General features: G+C 37.6%; 1 long non-coding RNA gene across 1 annotated transcript; it reads right to left on the bottom strand.

Moving 5' to 3' along the window:
- Positions 1–8,868: 8,868 nt before the first annotated feature.
- LOC135083973 (uncharacterized) lies at positions 8,869–9,701 on the bottom strand. Its single transcript, XR_010259738.1, has 2 exons — positions 9,333–9,701; positions 8,869–9,041 (listed from the first exon to the last, which is right to left on the bottom strand). It is a non-coding gene; the product is annotated as an uncharacterized LOC135083973 (long non-coding RNA).
- Positions 9,702–11,062: the final 1,361 nt, after the last annotated feature.

Genomic DNA, 11,062 nt, shown 5'->3' with positions numbered 1-11,062 from the left:
TTTTGTATGCGTACAAATTTTATTGTATTGATACGTTTTACCGAATTTAGATAGTCGATGTAGAGATGTTCGGAAGTGACCGTAATATTCGAATTGCGTTCAATTATGTGTCGGTATGTTGAATACGATTAACGACTGTTGTTGATAAGTGAAAAATGTTATGTTTGATTCAAATGTTTCGGTATTAGGCTGATGATTCGGGGGTCGCAAGTTTGATTCCTATCGATGGCTGAACTTATGTGATTCACTTTTAATTATATTGTAAGTAAATGCTGTAATAATGTTGAAACAATAAATTACTTATTATACAGGGTGTTAGGTAAATGGGTATATGAGCCGACACTAGCCCATGTTAACATGGTCATATAAATGGTGTCAGAAAATTGATATCTTCATTTTAATTATTTTAACTTTCATACAAATCGGATTTTATAAAATTTAATAATAAATTAATTTGTATGAAAATGCTCATATACCCATTTACCTAACACCCTGTATACCTAATTAATAAAATATAATTCTTATATCGAATAAAAAATAAATCAAGTGAAATAGTGAGCACCTAACTAATTCCTCAATTCTGCATTTTATTCACAACAATAAATATTTTTTAGTAATTGGGAATTAACACTTCCAGATTGATTTCGAATGATTGAATGCCCTCGTTTATAAAGAAGCCTGTCCATTTAAGTTTATTTTTAACTCTAAAGTAGTCACGCTATCTGAGATTGACATGATTGACAATCAATGACTTTTGGAATATAAATTGATTTCGCCGAAGTTGTAATGTCAGTGCTCGTGAAAACGGTTTGTGGTTAACATATTATAATAATGTAGGTACATTTATTGATTTAAACTTGCACAATGGATTTTGATGGTTTTGATTTTCAGTTAGAAATTAACCACATAACTTTGATGTGCCCTTAAATTTTAGCTGTAATTTTGTTTAACTGTTAAAACATCTCAACATTGTCTTTGGTTAAAGTTTATGCTAAAGACCAAAATGAAATTACCAAATGACCTAAGTATGTCAGAATGTATACTATTCTATTGCCTATTATGCCAATAGTCATTTATTTAACTCATTTCTTCAAGTATCAATCCCTCTAAGGCTGAGTTGCACCACCTAGCTTTGGCCGTAACTATAACGCTAACCGGTGTTTTTTGTATGGAGTTTGACAGATTTTTGACGTTTGTCAAAGTTAAAGTAAGATGGTGCAACCCAGCCTAAAAGGTGAATTGAGATTAGAACCATTGCGTCACCAAATAGACAATTTCCATTCGGAAATAACCCAAATGAAGCCTAGACATACAATTTCAATTTTGTAATAACCTAAATGCCCAAATAGCAGATTGAAGCCCACTTAGGCCTTTCCTGAACTGGGTCCGCGCACCTAACAATAGATGGGCCAATTGTAAGAGCATAAAAAGAAAATTATTGGGCGGGAGAGTCGCGAGCATTGTGCACGATAATTTGGTAACCCTTCGGTCCCCGTCGATTATTTCGTATCTTTGTTCCTTATGTTAATTTCTATAGGCGTTGGAGGGTTATGCGGTTGAATACAATGTGCTGGGAATTTTGTACGGCGAAACGTGATGAATGAAAAATTGCCTTTTCGTTCATATTGGTTGGTTTGGAGGAAGTTAGTGGGAAAATTTCAGTGATAAACGTAATTATGTCAGTTACCTTCACCAGATATTCCAATATGATAATAATTGGGTTGCACCATCTTACTTTAACTTTGAAAAAACGTCAAAAACCTGTTAAACTCTATTAAAAAAACACCGGTTATCGTTATAATTACTGTCAATTTAAAGAAAATCAATCAATTTAAGCGCAAGAAAAAGCTTAGTTTATTTTCAGTAGTTTCATGGTGTGTGGTCTTGAGTCTTGACTATTTAGTGCCATTCAAATTCCAGATTGTACAAATTGGTTCGACAACCTATGTCAGCAGTCAGCTAGAACTTGAAGGGTTAAAAATACATCTCCCGATCAACCGTACTATAAGTGCAAATAGATTGCTTTAAAAATATACTTACTTAGGCTGAGTTTGCACCACCAAACTTTATCGGTAACTATAACGATAACCGGTGGTTTTTTTATGGAGTTTGCCAGATTTTTGACGTTTGTGAAAGTTAAAGTAAGATGGTGCAACCCAGCCTTAAACTTGCTGATTTACAAAAAAGATTCTTTTCGACTGTATTTACGCAACTGTTGACCGAAAAAAAACCGTTTAGACTTTTTCAACTTATTGTTCCCAAGCCCCCGCTGCGATCCGATTCTGCATTTGTAACCTTGACAAAATCCGCGGTTGCCGGCCATTAGAGCGACCCGCCCCCTAGCGGACCTTTCGGTAATTAGCGATCATTTATCTTTACAGCTCTGTCAAAACTGTGTCGCTTCGTCCGAAAACATTTTAAAATACGCCGTAATTATGCCCCCTTGATTAATTCGAAACAGAACGAGCTCTTTGTACGTCAAATTTGGAGCTCTCGAGGTGTGAATTAGACGATTTTTCTTGATGATAAAGGTTGACGGATGGAAAATCTACTTTTGTTAATTATGCACGGTTATCTGTTAAATTTATTTAATTATATGCTGCCGGCCTTCGGTCAGATGTTCGGACCTAGCTGTTGATTAATGATTTAATTCGTCTACTTAAGTCTAATGTATAATAATAATAACGTACTTTTTGGTAAGATTCACTGATAGCACACATTTAATTAGAAGACACGAGGTTCTGCAACAATAAAACTAGACATTTTTCAATGAAATAACTATATTAATTAAGTCGTAGTTAATCGTCATCGTGTGCCAACAAAAACAGTCTGACAAGTCACACTACCTCGCAAATTGGGGCAACTCATTAAGTAATTGGTTTCAATAATTAATCATTGCTTTAAAATTTGCTGTACCGCCTCTTTTTTCCCACAAACGACTATGGGTTTAGAAATTGTAACATCTTTATCGAAATTTGCGATCGTGGGAACGTGTTCTGAGCCTTACTACTTCTGAACGTGAAGATGTCTACCAGAATGAGTCAGCAACCTTTCTATTAACAGGCGGCCAGCTTACCTTGACCCGCCTCCAGCTTTTAAGCTCTAAAACAGCGCTACTACCTCATCCAATCCTGGAGATCTACTTAAGTTGGACGTATTACACCTAATGAGTGGTTAGCTTTTCTTCTCAAAGTGAACGTGTCATAGATAATTCGATTTAATGGCTGAGACCTGTTAATTATCGAATTAGGGACGTCTATTACGATGCTCGGTGACTGCGATTTTTTTGTTTTCTGGAAATCACTTTACTCTAATAGTATGAGTAAGATCTGATAGCTACTGTGGAACCAAATAGGGGGTTTTAACGAGATATTGACTCTACATTTTAACAGTGGTCCATTAAATTAAGGCAACTATTATATTTTCAGATGTAGGTAAATAGTCCCGTCTCCTTCTTAATTATTTATAAATCACCAAATAAGTAACAATAAAGTTGCTACTAAGCCTCTTTCAGAATGAAAATTGAAAATTAAAACTGTTTAATTTTTTTTTTTCAGAATTTTAGCAAAATATTAGTCTGATGTAAGTACTGTACTGTCTATAAGGCCTCCTAAGGACTCTAACATTGCGAATAAAGCCTCCAAAAGACTCTAGAAACAAAAGCTCCAAACTGCCTAGTCTCCAGTCCTCATCCACTCATCGAAATTACTCCATTTAGGTTTTTAGTCCGACTATCTAAAGTCTCTACTCTAGTCTTCATCCACTCATCGAAATGAGTCCATTTAGTCCGCCAATTCGCGCGTCTGTCAGGCCGGCGTCAGTCGCGTCAGATTATAAACAATACGTCAATGACGTCAGCTTCTTTAGCGGCGCGGATTTATCGCTAGGGACGCGCGGGATGCTGCGGGTTCGGCGATATCGATTATCGATAGCAAAAGTGAAATAATTGATGACACAACAACAAATCTATCTATCATCCATAGATCTATCTACATATATCGTAAGGATTAGCCCTTGAAGATGATACACTACATACTTACATCACCAATGGAAAGTCTACTGTTGAAAAAAAAACATTATTATTGAAAATCTAACCATCGCTTTTTTGGTGACAGACGTTTTCAGAATTCTGGACTCAGGAATTTCATCTATAACAAAAATGAAATGATGTAGTCTTTACATAATTATGTATCCTCGAAATACCTACTTACCTACAGATATTATGTAGATAAATATGGGCAACACAACAGTAGCCAATAGCTCTATAAGGAGTCTTCACGAAACAAGTTTCGAAGTATTTTTATATTAGAAAAATTCAATCACGAATACATATTAGTTTTAGAGCAGACATTCTTATACCTTTATTAAAATAGAAGCGCAATATTAGATAGAGCTCCATCAGTTGAGATTACGTACTAAATAAGTAGCTAACACAGTTAATACGAGACAACTAGGTCTTTAATTCAGGTTCTTCATAACAGGATTTTACTTTCCATTTCAACGAGAGTCATCAGGGTCGATGTATCTTCAAGGCAATGCCGACAGACCTGAGGGCGAGCGCTTCTTCTAAATATATCATACAACGTATCTTTCTTCATCAAAGTCACCTGCTGCAAGATGACAATCGAGTTACACAGATACTATCATAATCCAACTTATGCATAATTCAATACAAGTATTGCGCCTTGAGCTTATCGATACGGGCACGGGCGCGGCCCTACCAGCAACCCGTTCGTACTACTACAAACAAACACGCGTGCTCCGTCTCTATCGGCGCGGGAACTTTCTCTCGCTATCTCTTTTCTCCGCGCGTTACCGCTCGTGTGCCGCGGCGCGTTTGATGTTGTTTAGCCACGCCTCCCGCCCCGCCCCGCGCTCCCCCCGCTTTCTGATGATTCGTCACGCGTTAATGACAATGCTTTTAATTACAGAAAGGCACCGTCCGAGCCGACTGTGCTTACTTACGGTAGGGATTATCAGGAAGCCGAGGAAATCGGAATTCGCAATTTGCGGACCCTTTAATTGGATTGGTAAACGTTTCGGGAAAGTATTAGACCTACTTTTATTATACAACTATTTTAATAGAGAATTACATCAATTGCAAAATCTGCATACTGCCTAGATAGTTGAACCAGTAAATGGGCCAATCACAGTGTAAGTAGAGCCTTGTTATTATCTTGCGACGGTAATGATAGCTTTAATAAGCTGAGATTTGCATTGATTTTCAATTATTTTTGCTCAATCGAGACCACTCAAATCACTGCACCTTAGAAGTACTTAATAAGCATAATAGGCAATAACAGTTACAAATGGCACAACAATTTAATAATCAAATAAAAACGAAAAATCAAATGTAGAGTCAAAAACTCAATTCTAATAAAGTCAACCCATTTATTTTCCACAAGCAATCCCATGAGCGATTACCATGGCATTCCAAAGGGAATGGTCAGTGCTATTTGCTATGTAAACCCATAACAGTGCTCAGTTGAGAGACCTAGAACGTCCGTGGGTTACGTACGCCGCAAGATCCGTGCCGACCGATCTTAAGTAATTACAGGCCTCCTCCTCAAAGGTGCCGACGAGCCGCGCGGCGCCTTTGTAGTCTAATAAACGAGTTTTGAACTCCAAGCGAGAATAATCCTTAATTTTTAAACTGTAAAGATGAATTTTGAATGGGTTGTGTGAACTTTCTTAACACCTTAACAGCGTAAGGGTCATATCAGTTAGGGATTTTGCCACGGATATGTCAAAAAGTGGTTTTATAGCGCTTCTAAATGAGGGACCTCACGGGGCGAACGAATTAGGTCATTGCGGTGTTATAAGGCAGTTTTGGGATTGATTTAACTGGCATTCCGATGATGACAACCTGTTTCGACTTCAATTGATGTTTCGGGAATCTTGTTAGGTGGTTGATTTTGATGTTCTCTTGTCTTATTTGACTGAATTTTTTTTTATTTTTCTTTCTTTTTTTAGTTTTGTTGATTTTGATTTTCTCTTTTCAAATAGGTAAGTAAAACGCATTTTCATATCCTATTTTTTTCGTTTTGTTATAATTGTAGAGTTAGATATTTCTCTGCCTTGCTTTTTGACCTTTACACTTTCTCCGAGCTTTGGAAAAAGCGATAAGTACCTACTTATGTTTTGTCGCTAACTGTTGGTAATTATGCCTTGAGGTTGCCATTATTACAACAATAAGATTTATAGGCTGTAACGGTTTGTATAAGCACGTAAGCTTTTGAAGCTTCAGTTAAGCGGTTTTTCAGGTTTTTCTGAAAAACAACTTAGGTATGTAACTTTAGAAGTTTATAAACTCTACATACTATAGCTAGTCAAAGCCTTCCTTTAATTAAACAAACTAACAAAAATAATGTTTTTAACTTTTTCCAGTTAAATAAAAGTCTCTAAATTATTATAAAATATCGTCTTTTTTTACTATTTCTACGTATTCCTACGAGTAAAATAAACCAGTCAAAGTTTTTTTTTTCTTTACAAGCTTTACGCCAAAATAAGTCCATTGCAACCCATTAGGTAAGTCTACTTTACCTATCAAAATTAACTAATCAATTTTTTCTGCATCCGGGTAATTGACATCCAAGTAGGTAAAAGCACAATGGACGACAAAAAGTGGTTTTAAAATACGTCTATCTCACTCATTCCGATATCGTCATCCCGCTCCTACATTATTTGTTTTAATAACAAAGTTATTGCGTGCCAGCGGCCGTAAATCGCGTAGAACGCTTAATTTTCTTTTTAAGAGGCGCCAGTGTCCATCGATCGTCTTTACTCTGACTAGAGACGGGTGAGAGCTCCTTCATAAGCGGTAGCGGTAGCGGTGTTCGACATAGTCCTGAGTAAGGTCAGGTTAACCTCATACAACTAGACGCTGAAATTATTCTCTTCCAGTTTGAAACCGGTTTGAAATGGTCTCGTCATGTGTGGTCTCTCAACGGAATCTATGGCAGAAACTTAGATGCAACTCAAAAGTAACTAGAAGTTGCAGTTTCGTTGCAATTTCGTTTCACCGTGTGTTCTGGGCCTAAGTGGAGGTTTTGTAAGTTCTAAAAGTCCGTAATCCGTAATACAGAGCGATGTTCAAAATTAGATTGAATATTGAGCAGGCTTTTGATTAGTTTAATTTATATTATTTCGACTAATAATTACCCTACAGAATCTATCACGAGCTTAGAGCGTTGTGCTGTAAAACGGACCTTAAACAAAACCTCTCCCGCTCTCGTCATCACTGTGCCCTTACCCGGCAATCCGGCGCACCTCACACAGCGCTGATCATTACAACCTTTAATTCGTATCACGGACCATGGTACCGAAGCCCATCCATTGTGACATTGGAGTTGCATCACCTAGTTAAACGACAATAGCCCAAGTTGGAAGCGACAATTGGCCAATGGTGTCAGTGCCGGGTCAGATCGGAGAAACGCAGACTCGAACCACATCGCGTCACTGGTCTATCTATTATGGTAAACCCACTCCTCATACTCGTACGAGCATATTAATTTAGGAGTTAACGGGATTATTCTTTTATAAAAACGCTATCTCTCCCGCTCTTTTCGCCACAGTGCCTACACCCGGAAATCCAGCGCACCTCACACAGCGCTGGTCATTACAACCTCTAAAATGTCACACATTCAGTGAAGTCACAGTTCCGTCAACGTGTTCACTCAGTTTAATATCCGACCTACAGTGTTGCGTCAGTGATTCAATTCTCACCTGTCAGTACTCAGTTCACGGAACTTCAGCGATACCTATGTTCGTAACTGCCAGCGATGGCACTGACACTGAGAGCACGGTGTCGTCACTGACACTGCCAAAGGCAAGCTTTCATAGAGAATGTATGAAATAATATTTCTCACAAACTAAAACGCTATCTCTCCCGCTCTTTTCGCCACAATGGCCACACCAGGCAATCCGGCGCACCTCACACAGCGCTGGTCATTACAACCTTTAACTCGCGCTCAATTACCGAGATGAAATTATTAACACTAAACGGGAAACCCTTACGACAAACAACGGTAAGTATCGCCACTTTGACAGCTTCATTTCGCAGAGTTCATTCACTTTTCGTCTACAGACGTAGAGTTCGTTCGTTTCAGCCAAATGACGTCCACTGCTGGACAAAGGCCTCCCACAAGGCTTTCCATTATGAACGGTCCTGCGCTGCTAGCATCCAGGTTCTACCCGAGACCTTTACCAGATCGTCGGTCCACCTAGTAGGAGCCCTGCCCACGCTACGTCTTCCAGCCTTCCAGAATAGTAAATAAATAAAATAAATCTAAGTTTACAATTGAAAGCCTTATAAAATGCTGCCTTTGAGAGCCCTTTCGTTTCATGGTTTTCAAGTAAAGCGGTATACATATTTTAAACTTGATGATAAATTTTTCAGGAAAATTAGCTGCAATGCGCGGCATCCTGTTCTGGGGTCTACCTCAGAGCAGGACACAATGCTGAGCGGATGCCATTTTGGTTCAAACATGTACAAATACTTTGAACTGTAAAATTGTATAAATTGTACTTATTAATTGTTTTGGACCAAATTAAAAAAAAATCTTTCTTTCTTCTTTCTTTCAATGAAAAATGGTTAATGTCAGAAAAATAGTTTATCTATTATTTTACTATCATACTTTTAAGGCTTGGTATTTCTGCTAAAGTAGGTATTTCGCGCTGTCAAAATCTGCGCGCGCAATTCTTCGCCGAAGACAGCGCGCCAAAGAGCTCCCGCCACAATTTCCAGCTACATAGTATAGAAATACGCAGTTGGTTAGTTTAGGTCGACTTCCTTCCCTTCAAGCGTCACACTCACAACACTTTCTAATACAAATCATATCCAAGTGATACAAATTAAAACACCTTACAGACTTTTTGGGAATATATTCTAGAATCGAATAAATATGAAATATAACTGCAGAAGTAAACACGGTTCAAAGTGGCCGTGGCGTCGCCTGACCTTCTGGAAGTTCTGCGCCGGCTTAAAGAATTTCAAGATTACGTCACCCGACCTATCGGTAGGCCCTTGGAAGCTTGAGCGACTGGAAAAACATTTTATGATAAGTTACTCTTAGTAGCGATTATTTAGAGCTTGGATAATTATAGTTGTTGCAATTCACGAAGATTTGCATGTGGTTAATAACATTAATCAGTACACGCATTAATTTTGTTCAGTCTCTTTGTTTATTAATAAATAAAAATATCATACTAAAATTGCAGAAACATATTTGTTTGTATTGGTCTGGGTGTTTTCTTTCTATAATATGTATGACGTATGTACGGGGTTCTGTATCGAAAATTATTATGAGCATCACACGCGGTTACCTGCTTACCTCTGTGCACTCATGGGAGTTTAAGCAGAGGTCCCTAGAGTTTGACTTTGAGCTTTGTTTATAGTCATTACGAAGCAGACTGATGGGAAACTGCACTGTCTTGAATTCGAAAGGGCAATTTGACGGTGTTAGGGGAATTCTAGGAATAAATACAGAGTCTCCTCATTGAGATTGAGACATTTCAATTTGAGATTTCACTTGACATTGAACACAATCTGACATGGAGTTTTCAAACACTTGTAAAAATAAAAAGTAATTAAATCAAAGGCACTAAGTAGTATTGATATCAACTTCGAAGAAAATGACTGCCAAAATTACTTTCTACCCGTTCCACACGTCTTTCATGAATTATATTAAGGAATTGTTAAGCTAAATGGCAATGCCAGATTTTGTATGGAAAGTGGCGTCTTTTTTTTTTCGCGTGGCCATCGACCAAACTTTGTTTTTTGATTACAAAATAGTGTAATAAACCAAACTTACTATGGCATGTATACCTCTAAACTCAGTCTGAACTGAGTTACGAGCATTAGAAGTTTGATGATTTTCATACTAGATTTGCTTTTTGTGCGCAAGTTTTGTAAGAAATTGCAACAAAATATTGCGCTATTTTTTTATTGCGCTGATTCTGCTCCATACGGATGTCTGGAGCCTTTAATAGATGGTGTTGTTTGTTTACACATACAATGTCACTATTTTGTTGCAATTTCTTACAAAACTTTGCGCGTAAAAAGCAAATCTAGTATGAAAATCATCAAACTTCTAATGCTCGTAACTCAGTTCAGACTGAGTTTAGAGGTATACATGTCATAGTAAGTTTGGTTTATTACACTATTTTGTAATCAAAAAACAAAGTTTGGTCGATGGCCGCGCGAAAAAAAAAGACGCCAATTTCCGGCATTGTCTTTTCAAGTAGATTGAACCAAGGAATCACTTTGTCCCATACAAACTTTGCCCCCTTTTTTCACCCCCTTCATTTCATGACCCCATTTCGGAAAATCTTTTCTTATGAGATGCCTACGTCATACAAAGAACACACCTTCCAACTTTCAGGTCTCTACGATATCCGTCAGTCATTTAGGACGAAGCATTTTCATTAGTTGTCCAATACTCTATCGTTCCAGGTATGTCATTGACAGGAGGGCGCTACTATCTTAATGGGTTATTCATTAGTCCCAACTTTATGCCACTTGACATTTCAGAATCGTTTGACTTTAGATACCTAAGTGATTTGATATTCGGAGTCTTTTAATGAAATCAAGTTCTGAAATAACTTGAGGTGTTGTACCCGATCAAGCTTTTCATTGCAGGACAGTTAAATGGTTTTATTATTAGTTTCTTCTCTAAGTCTTAATTTGTCAGAGTAGGTAAAGGCTCCATGAGAGCAAAATTTAGCATTATAATATAGTTTTTAATTTTTTTCTTGAAATATTTGACGCCTTGTAATCTCTCGTTAATATAGGTCCACACAAATAAATAATGTTTGACTTCGACTTTAATAATTATGCTCTTACATAATTATAAATAAACTAGGTTTCCGCCCGCTGCTTCGCCCGCGTGGAATTTTTCGGTTTTTATTAACCTATATCTGTATGCCGATGATCTTCAACTTTACCGACATTGTCGTTTTGACGAAATTGACCAGGCTGTACATCGCTTAAACGATGACCTTGAACATATCAGGGAATGGTCAAATCGTTACGGCGTTGCTGTTAATCCCAACAAATGCCAGG

This window comes from Ostrinia nubilalis, chromosome 24, assembly GCF_963855985.1.
Source record: "Ostrinia nubilalis chromosome 24, ilOstNubi1.1, whole genome shotgun sequence".
Taxonomy (NCBI): domain Eukaryota; kingdom Metazoa; phylum Arthropoda; class Insecta; order Lepidoptera; family Crambidae; genus Ostrinia; species Ostrinia nubilalis.
This window is presented reverse-complemented; position numbering and strand designations above follow the sequence as displayed.